Consider the following 9078-nt stretch of genomic DNA (forward strand, 5'->3'; position numbering starts at 1 on the left):
CTTCCTTGAGAACCCTTGAGTGGGATGCCCCTTTTTCTTACTTCCAGACATCAGCTTCCTGCTCTTAAGTTTGGGGTTTGGAGTTCCTTGATAGGTTGTCACTTTGTTGGTTTCGTTCCTTTGGCTGGAGTTGTCAATGTTGTTCCCGCCTCCATTGGGGTTGTTTGCATTGATTTGCGTCATCGCAACGGTTACTGTCGTCGTTACAGCAGCTTGGAATGTAACAGAGTCCATCTGCAGGAGCGGTGTCTCGCGGGTGCGCTTTTTATTCCTGCGGGATGGCATTTTCCTGCTGCACGTTGATAATCCAGATCGTAAGTAATGATCATAATTCCTGGTTGTACTCTACTAATTTTTCATTTTGTTGTATAATTATCACTGCTTCCATCTACATCCCTATGATGTATTTTATGGTAGTAGATAATCATAGATTTGGCACGATCATTACGCCTATCCCTAGAGTATATGGGTTGTTTCGGTTTCGAGATCCTTAAGTGTCTAGAGGTTTTGAGGGTTCGGTTGTGCATTTAATTGAGTTTATCAAATAAAGATAGCACATAATTGTTCTATTGGTAAGTACCATCTTAGTATATGAAAGAGGGTCATATCGGATAGTAAGGGGGAAAAAGGCTGATTCTAATCGTGGCAGAAAATGTTTGGTGGTGGTGCTGATGAAGTGGATGCACCTCGGAGACGAGTTACTTGTCACTCGTATCTCGTAGTTGTATCTCCCAACTAACTGTCTCACTCGGGAGTCTCCGTTCACTTCCTATGTTTGTCTCTTAGCCTCTCTCAATAGCAAACCGCATTTGTTTCGTTCGATTTAGGATGTCCTGAGCTCGGTTATCAATACCTTGGGCGCGCCGAACCATGACTAGGAGGGCCCAGTCACCTGGTCCTCTACGACTAAGATTGAAGAGACCTCAGTTCCTACTGTAGTGTGGTCGTATCCCCTGCTGGTGACTCTATTTCCAAATATTGTGTGCCTAAGGGGGCATGGGGCCACCATGGCCCACACGAGATGTCGGTACTCTTGCTTTACATGGAGGATTGATGTCATCGGATTCTGTATCCGAGTAATCATCATCATTGCCCTCTGTCTCTTCCTCTTTGAGGTCCACTATTGACTCGGCGGGTTCACCTGCAAGTTCTACTTCATGTTCCTCCTGTGGTTCCTTCTCTGAGTCGATCCACCCTGCTATTCCCTGACTAGGGAGATAAGGGTTTCTTGGCTAACGATACTCGTCTATAGTGTATTGCACGAAGGGGTATAAATACTAGAAACAAATAGCATACCAATTACTCCTATAGTAATTTAATTTTGGTTAGGTTTGGTTCTATAAGCTCATTAGATAATTAAATGGTAAGATTTTGATTCATTGCTCGTCACAATTACTCCCGAACACATGTTGGTTGTATTTTGAATGAATGTAGTTGATCAGGCTACATTCACCCCCAATACGACAACATAACTGCTCGGGTTTAATAGCGATGTTCAAATCCTCCAAAGATTTCTATTGTTCTTGTTGTGTAATTATTCTAAAATGCACACAAAGGTATGCATTTTAATTATTATGTTCAGAGTTGTTTAGTCCCATTGTATTTATAGTTGCATATCCTGTATGATTAGATATGCTAGTTCACTATAAACAATGCTCTGATACCAATCTGTCACACCTCCCAACCAGACGGCGGAAACGTCTAGGGGCTTGTGCGTGACTTCATCTTGAAATATCAGTACAGTGAATATAATTGAAACATAACATCATCATCATCACACATGTAATATAACAACATTCATTGTTTACATTGAGTATTGTATTTGAATATTACATGCCAAAGTAGTAAGAGTATGATGAAACAAAATATCACACAATATCCATTACTTTGTTTCGTTCATCCTGCTTCAACGGTTTCCTGAGAATACAAGTTATTTTGAAAACGGTCAACATAAAAATGTTGGTGAGTTCATATGCATGTTTGTGAAAATGATTTGTATAACTTTGAAAACCACTAGAAAATCCGATATTTTCTGAAAACTGCTTAGTGTGTTTGTGTTAGATCTTGTATTAATGCATGTATGTTATTGTTTATTTGACTAAAAAGGTAAAGAGAATGTAAGAGCATGTAAAGAGAATGTTCCCAGACAACCCGATGTCGCCTGTAAAAAAAAATGGTCTTCCGTAAACTTCATAACGTTAATTCCTCTAAGCGAGCCGTCATAACCATACTAAATAATGACAATCACCTATCTTGGCGTCGTTGGATGCCGGTTTTGACTTTGATTATAAGGTTTTCGTCACGCTAGACTGAGTTAGTCTAACTGTAGCGATGAGCTGAGGTGTGGGTGATATGTGCTGATATGTGCATATTTAGTTTGTATTAAGTATAGATTTTTATTCATTTATTAGCTAAATTATTGCATTTCATGGACAAAAGGTACTTAAAAGTGTTTGATTTGTATTTTCAGTCCAAAAATGAAGCTCGGAAGCGAAAGGAAGCAGGAGAAGCGGTTAGGAGCTCGGGAATTGGATAAAGAAGAAAAACACCAAAAATAGCACCTACTCGGCGAGTAGGATCGACTACTTGGCGAGTCCAAGTGAGGATAATGACTCGGGAACCCAGATGCTTATCGCATACGGATATTGTGAGACGGACTCGACGAGTTGCCACCTGACTCGACGAGTCGATACGCAAATATATAGATAACTTCTTAGATCGAGGAAAAAAAAACTTCTGGGATAATTCTGGAGTAATTAGCTGCGATTCAGAGGCCAGAGAACCCTAGAAGACGAAGATAGACGCTACAATTCAATCCCGAAGGAGATTTGAGGCAAATTCCATCATTATACTTAATCTTTTGTTTTCCACTATGGTTAGACAATTAGAATTCGTTTTTGTGCTGTTATTTACTTCAATCATGAGCTAAAACTCTTAAACTTCTGTTTGGGGATACAAAATTGAGACTATGGTTTGATTATTGGTAAGATTAATTCAATATTGGTGATTTATTTGTTATTTTAGCTTGCTAAAGAACCTTGTGTGTGAATGATAATTAATTTTCTTTTAATAGGAAGATAATTAAATAGCATGAACATCGTTTGATTATCAACCTCATATATCTTGTGACTAATTTGTTATATGTCTAGGACTAATGAACATGAAACTAGGATTAATAAGATAATTAAGTAAATTTAGGTGCAAGCTTGTGTGATGACCATCAACATGAAGTTAATTAAAACCAAATTGATTAACTATTGTGAGTCTAAAGTAATCCGAATAATTAATCTAGTGAACTAAATTGAATTAGACAACTGATCACTGTTTAAGTTAGTTTATTTGCTAAGGATTAGTGTAGTGAACGCGAACCTAATCACTTGAATGGGTAACCAACAAAAGAATTAATCCATTGCACTATTACCTTGAAATCAACCATAGGATCAATTGAGTTGAACTAAACAGAAGTTCCTTCGTATTATTAAATCTAGTTAATTCTTTGTTTTTCTAGTTTTTAGATTAAGTAATAGTTAGTAAGTTTCTAGTTTTGTAAAACTAGAGAAAACCCTCTACTTATTAATTAATTTAGATAGGATTAGTTTTTATTTTAAATTTGCCGTTCCCTGTGTTCGATACCCTACTTGCTTAAACTATTACACAATTGATAGGTACACTGCCTTTGTGTGTTTATTTTACAACTAAAAGTAGGATTAAAACTAAGTGAGTTTACGCACATCAAGTTTTTGGCGCCGTTGCCGGGGAACGGTTCTAAAATTAGCATTAAAAATCTAATTCAACCGATCCTTTGTGTGAGATTTATCTTACACAAAGTTAATTTCTGTTTAATTTAGTAGGTAGTATATATATATATATATATATATATATATATATATATATATATATATATATATATATATATATATATATATATATAATAAAAAATAAAAAAAACTGATTTTATCTTGGACTCGCCGAGTGCATTCGCGCAGACTCGGCGAGTACGACGCTAAATCAACTTTAATTTTATTATATTTTTTTGTTCTTTTTATGCGTTTTCTGTTTTGTTTGCAGTTGTTTCATGACCCGAGGATCTGATACACCTCTGGTTCCCCCTCTTGAAGATCCGGAAACCGCACTAAGAAGGAGCAAAGGCAAAACCGTTGGAGAATCCGCTTCTTCAAAGAACTTACCACTCAAAAACCTCAAGTCTGTTTTCAGCAAGAAAAGGAGCAACAAATCAGGAGCATCCAGTGCCTCGTTGACAATCGAAGACCCAATTCAAAAAGACACCGAGTACGAGACTGAGGAAGAATACGAACCCACATACGAGCACATATCCGAGTTTGAAGACGATTTAGCCACCGCTATGGCTAATATCGATGAAATCCCCATGGAGGAATGGAAAAAGAGGATGCGTGATGACACCGGCCCGGGACTTGTGCAACCCGTAATTCCTGCAACCGTTATTTTCGAGCTAATGGGCCATATTCTCGCTCAACTCAAGGAGATTCCTTTTTACGGGAAAGATCACGAAGACGCCTATAAGCACTTGGATGAATTAAATGATGTGGCTGACTACTTCAACGTACCTAATGTGCCTCGCGAGACCCAGCTACTTCGCATGCTCCCAGTCACGTTTAAAGGTGCTGCGAAGGATTGACTCAAGTCACTTCCTCTCGGATCGGTCACAACATGGGCCAAGATGAAAGAGGAATCCATAGACCATGTTTGCCCGCCTTCCAAGATAGCTAAGTTGAAGAAAGCCATCGCCAACTTCGAGCAACAACCTGGTGAATCTCTTTATGAAGCGTGGGAAAGATACAAAGGCTTGCTTAGGAATTGCCCACATCATGACCTTAATAGCCAACAAGAGGTCTCCATTTTTTATGATGGAGTCAATGTCACCACAAGGCAACTGCTCGATTCACAAGGCCCGCTCACCAGAAAGCCACCTCCGGAAATCAAGGAGTTAATTGAAGAATTCTCTAAGCATTCTAGAGAATACCACAATCCGAGAAATGAAGTAAGTCGGGGAGCAGTAAACTCGGTGAATGATAGCATGGCGACGGTAATAGCTAAGCTCGATAGTCTAGATAGAAGGATGACAAAAATGGATCAAAGAATCCATGCTAGTAGGGTTGGATGTGAAAATTGTAGCGGCCCCCACCTCACCAAGGATTGTGATCGAGACGAAAATGGAAATAAAAAGGCTCAAGTATTTTACTCTAGCGACGATAGATACGATGAAGATTGGAGGAAACCGAAGAAGGAATGGCTCCCATACGAAGAATATAAAAAGGCTAAGGAGGAGAAATACAAGCAGAAAGAGAGGGGATTCTATCAAAAGGAGGAGCCGGTGATGGAAAAGAAGGCCAATTTAGAAGAAATGCTCACTAGATTCATAACCCCATCTGAAAAAAGACACAATGATCATGATGTAGCACTGCAAGAGACCAGAAATATGTTGAGGAATCAGCAGGCATCCATTCTCAACATTGAGAAACAGCTGGGACAGCTTGCACATCAAGTGAATGAAAGAAGACCGGGTCAACTTCCGAGTAACACCGAGAATAATCCAAGAATGGAAAATATGAGTATGGTAACTTCCAGCTGTGAGAAAAATTTCACACAGGCACAAAGGGTTCCTAATAGCAAGACAGAGAAGATAGAAAATTCGATTCCAGCTACACCCGACCCGACACCCCCGAGTCCCTCAAATGGACTCGACGAGTCCATGCGTGCAGGACAGAACTCCCATTCACTCAAAGCCATACAATCCCCCTCTGTCATTCCCAATCAAAGCCATGTCTGTGGAAAAAGTGGAAGCTTATAAATCCTTTATGAAGCATGTTAAAGACCTCCAAGTCAATGTGCCATTTGTAGAGACGATGCTTACAACACCCAAGTACTTCAACTTACTAAAAGGTCTCTTTGCTGCTAGGAAAGACTTGGCTGAAGTCGCAGAAATAATGCTGAGTGAGTTACCCGAAAATAAGGGCGATCTGGGAAGTATTAAAATTCCATGTCAATTTAGAAACACATTTGACACTCAAGTGTTGACCGATTCTGGTGCAAGCATCAACCTGATGACTATTTCCTTCTTCAAGAAACTGAACTTACCAGATCCAAGACCGGTAAACATGAAGATCCATTTGGCTGACAAGACAACAATTCATCCAAGAGGAGTTTGCGAGGATCTTCTTATTAAAGTTGACAAGTTCATCTTTCCGGTAGACTTTGTGGTGCTACACATGGAAGAAGACCCCGAAGTTCCAATTATTTTGGGAAGGCCATTTTTAAACACCGTGTGTGCTTTAATTGATGTATGTGAGTATACACTTACATTAAGGGTAGGAGACGAGTCAGCGGTATTCAAAGCTATACCCGAAGTCAAGCAAGAAGTGAAAGGGAGAGAAGAGATCTCGTTTATCGATTTAGATGATGAGATACTACAAAAAGAACTTGAACTTTTGCAAAAAGAAGACCCAAGCAAGCTTCTGCAACATTCTGGAGAGGATGGAGATGTTCAAAAGGACTTGGAGGAGTTAGAGAAGCTACTAGAAGGAGCCAATTCAGAAAATACTCAAGAAAAAATGGAATACGACCAGACTCGCCGAGTCACTCTATTGGACTCGACGAGTCCAGTCGAATTTGACAATAAATCGGACAACTTCAATATGCTTGTTGCTGAGTCTCTGCATATTCGGGGCGATGATTATTTATAAGAACAAACAGCAGAAGGTGAGACGGAAACGGGAGTCCAACATGCTCATATAGCAATCCTTGATGCAATTCCGCTTGTAGATGGGTCAAACGTAGAAAAAGAGGACAAGGCAACGGATAGGAGAGTGCAGGCTGATCAACCATTCAATACCAAACCAAGAGCATGAAATTTCACGGAATATGAAGTATTTAAGTTTACTGAAAAGGAGGTGAAAGAGATGGAGAAACAGAATGGGGTGAAGAAGAAAAAGAGGAGAAAAGAAGCCCAAGCAGCCGAGGATGATGCTGTAATAAAGAAGAGAAAGGAATTAAAAAGGGCTTATAAAAAGAAGATTCACACTTACAAGACAAAGTACAAACCACAAAAGATAAGGTGTGAATTCCCGATGCTAGAAGATGACGAGACGTAGATGGGAAGGAGTCCAGCTAACGACTCCTTAAAAAAAGAAGCGCTTGGCGGGAGGCAACCTGTTATTTAGAGTTTGCTTTCTTTTACCTTTTCTTTTGTTTGCATTTTTTTCTTTCTTTCGTTTTTAGAATTTTAATTTTCCAATTCATTGGATATGTCTGCTTGAGAGTGCGTATGCACTAAGTGTGGGGTGAAAAAAGTTTTCTTTTCCAAAGAAATTCTAAAAAGTGTTAAAAATTTTGGATTTTTGCAAGAGACTTGCCGAGTCTAACCATGACTCGACGAGTCCGTACATATTTCAGAAAATATCATGCATCGCGACCAGACTCGCCGAGTCTGACCCCGACTCGACGAGTCGGTATTATTTACAGAAAAAAATAAAAATAATATTTATTTTTACAACTGTTTTAACCCTAAAAGACTCATTTTTTGAAACCACATCACCCACTCGCCGTGCGTGCGCCTCTTACTCCCTTCTCTCTCAAGTTTTCATCTTTCTCTCCATTAATCTTCAACAATTTTCAAGTTTCATCAAAGAAAGGTAACAAATTTCTTCTTCTTTTCTGTTAAAAGTATGATTTTAAGAGCATCCATGGTGGACATTGCAAGAAAAACCCGATTTTGGAAAAATAGTAAATTCTAGGGTTTTGATTTTTCATGGAATATAATGTTTTACTTGCTTATTCGTGGTAAATACCTTACATACATGTGTCTAGACAAAACCCTTGAAGTGATTTGCAGGTTTCATGACCCAATTTCATTATACTCGCCGACTGACTTGTACAGTTCATGCGACTCGCCGAGTCATACATGGACTCGAAGAGTCGAGTCGTGGAAACATGTGCATGACTGTTTTTAATTATGATCTATGTTTCTGGGTTTTTGTATCTTTGTTTTGCAGAAGTATGTTTAGCAGGAGGCAGAGTTCAAGTGCAAACCAAGAAGATTTTCCTTGGTTAAACTTCCCACGAATTGAGTCCGCTTCAACAATGCGGAAGTGGAAGAAGAAGCTGGCTGACATACGGAAAAAAGAAGTGTACGTGCCTAACAAGATAGATTGGGAGTTGTTACAAAGTGTTCGGTATGAAGAGGAGCTAGCCCCTTATCTTTTGAAGGAGTTTACCCATGGAGGCGAGACAATGATTTGTGATGGGTGGAGCCGGGTCTTTCGGATTCAAGAGTCGGTGTACTTGGAACTGTGCTTAGAGTTTTTCTCTACGGTGTCTTTCACGGGGGGAACGGATTTTTATCACCCAGCAAGTTTTACTTTTTGCCTCGGGGGTAAATTTCATCACTGTTCGGTGATCGACCTTGCTTGTCGATTAGGGATTTATGACCAACCCTTGGTTTCCACACCTATCTTTCGGGCCTTCTTGGAGCAAACTCACATGGTGTTTCCCGACGGAGTAACTAGCACGGGTTGGTGGAACACAATTGGAACACAAGGTTTATATTCCAAAGTCGGCACAAGAAGGGAGCATTAGATCACCTACCCACCACCTTATACATCGTCTCATTTCATCCACCATTAATCAAAGAAAGGATGATGACAAGGTTTCTAACCTTGATATCTTCTATCTATGGAGCATTATTACACCCGGTATTTTCTGCAACATTCCTTCGTGTTTGGATTCGTATCTAGCGGAGGGTGCGGTTAAGCATCGCAAAACTTCCCGTATTAATGGTGGTATGTTTGTCACCCGGTTAGCCAACTCATTTGGGTTGATGAACCGTGGTGCATGGAATTTTATGATGATGATTCCTACACCTCCATTCAATCCAATTCTTTTTCGGCGAGCAAGAATCATTGAAGACTATGGTAGTGGTCATTATGCTATCCCGCATGATGACCCCGTTGTTGGTCCTGAAGCACCGGGAAGGAGGGTTCGATCGAGATGGGAACGGGATGTGGAGGACGAGCCGCCAGTGATTTCGGTTGAAAATGAAGA

At 39.9% G+C, this 9078-nt stretch overlaps 1 non-coding gene across 1 annotated transcript; it reads right to left on the reverse strand.

Annotated features, from left to right (window-relative positions):
- Window positions 1-4747: 4747 nt before the first annotated feature.
- On the reverse strand, window positions 4748-4854 carry LOC145027958 (small nucleolar RNA R71). The gene has a single exon (XR_013675718.1). It is a non-coding gene; the product is annotated as a small nucleolar RNA R71 (small nucleolar RNA).
- Window positions 4855-9078: the final 4224 nt, after the last annotated feature.

This window comes from Lactuca saligna, chromosome 1, assembly GCF_052625555.1.
Source record: "Lactuca saligna cultivar CGN05327 chromosome 1, ASM5262555v1, whole genome shotgun sequence".
Classification (NCBI taxonomy): Eukaryota; Viridiplantae; Streptophyta; class Magnoliopsida; order Asterales; family Asteraceae; genus Lactuca; species Lactuca saligna.